Here is an 827-nt window from a genome sequence, read left to right on the forward strand (position 1 = left end):
ATTCTTCTCCCTTTGTTTCTTGATGAGTCTGGCTAATGGATTGTATATTTTATTTATCCTCTCAAAGAACTAGCTTTTAGCTTTTTTGATTTTTGCTATGGTCTCTTTTGTTTCTTTTGCATTTATTTCTGCCCTAATTTTTGTGATTTCTTTCCTTCTAGTAACCTTGGGTTTCTTCATTTCTTCCTTTTCTAGTTGCTTTAGGTGTAGAGTTGGGTTATTTATTTGATTTATCTCCTGTTTCTTGAGGTAGGCTTGTATTGCTATGAACCTTCCCCTTAGCACTGCTTTTACTGAATCCCATAGGTTTTGGGTTGTTGTGTTTTCATTTTCATTCATTTCTATGCATGTTTTTATTTCTTTTTTGATTTCTTCTGTGATTGATTGGTCATTAAGAAATGTGTTGTTTAGCCTCCATATGTTTGTATATTTCATAGTTTTTTTTTTTTTCCGTAGTTGACATCTAATCTTACTGCATTGTGATCACAAAAGATGCTTGAGATGATTTCAATTTTTGAATTTACCAAGGCTAGATTTATGGCCCATGATGTGATCTGTCCTGGAGAAGGTTCCATGTGCACTTGAGAAAAAGGTGAAATTCATTGTTTTAGGGTGAACCATCCTATAGATATTAATTAGGTCTATCTGGTTCGTTGTATCATTTAAAGCTTGTGTTTCCTTGCTAATTTTCTGTTTCATTGATCTATCCATAGGTGTGAGTGGGGTATTAAAGTCTCCCACTCTTATTGTGTTACTGTTAATTTACCCTTTCATATTTGTTAGCATTTGCCTTAGATATTGTGGTGCTCCTATGTTGGATGCATATA

This window comes from Oryx dammah, unplaced genomic scaffold (genome assembly GCF_014754425.2).
Source record: "Oryx dammah isolate SB20612 unplaced genomic scaffold, SCBI_Odam_1.1 HiC_scaffold_23, whole genome shotgun sequence".
Lineage (NCBI taxonomy): Eukaryota > Metazoa > Chordata > Mammalia > Artiodactyla > Bovidae > Oryx > Oryx dammah.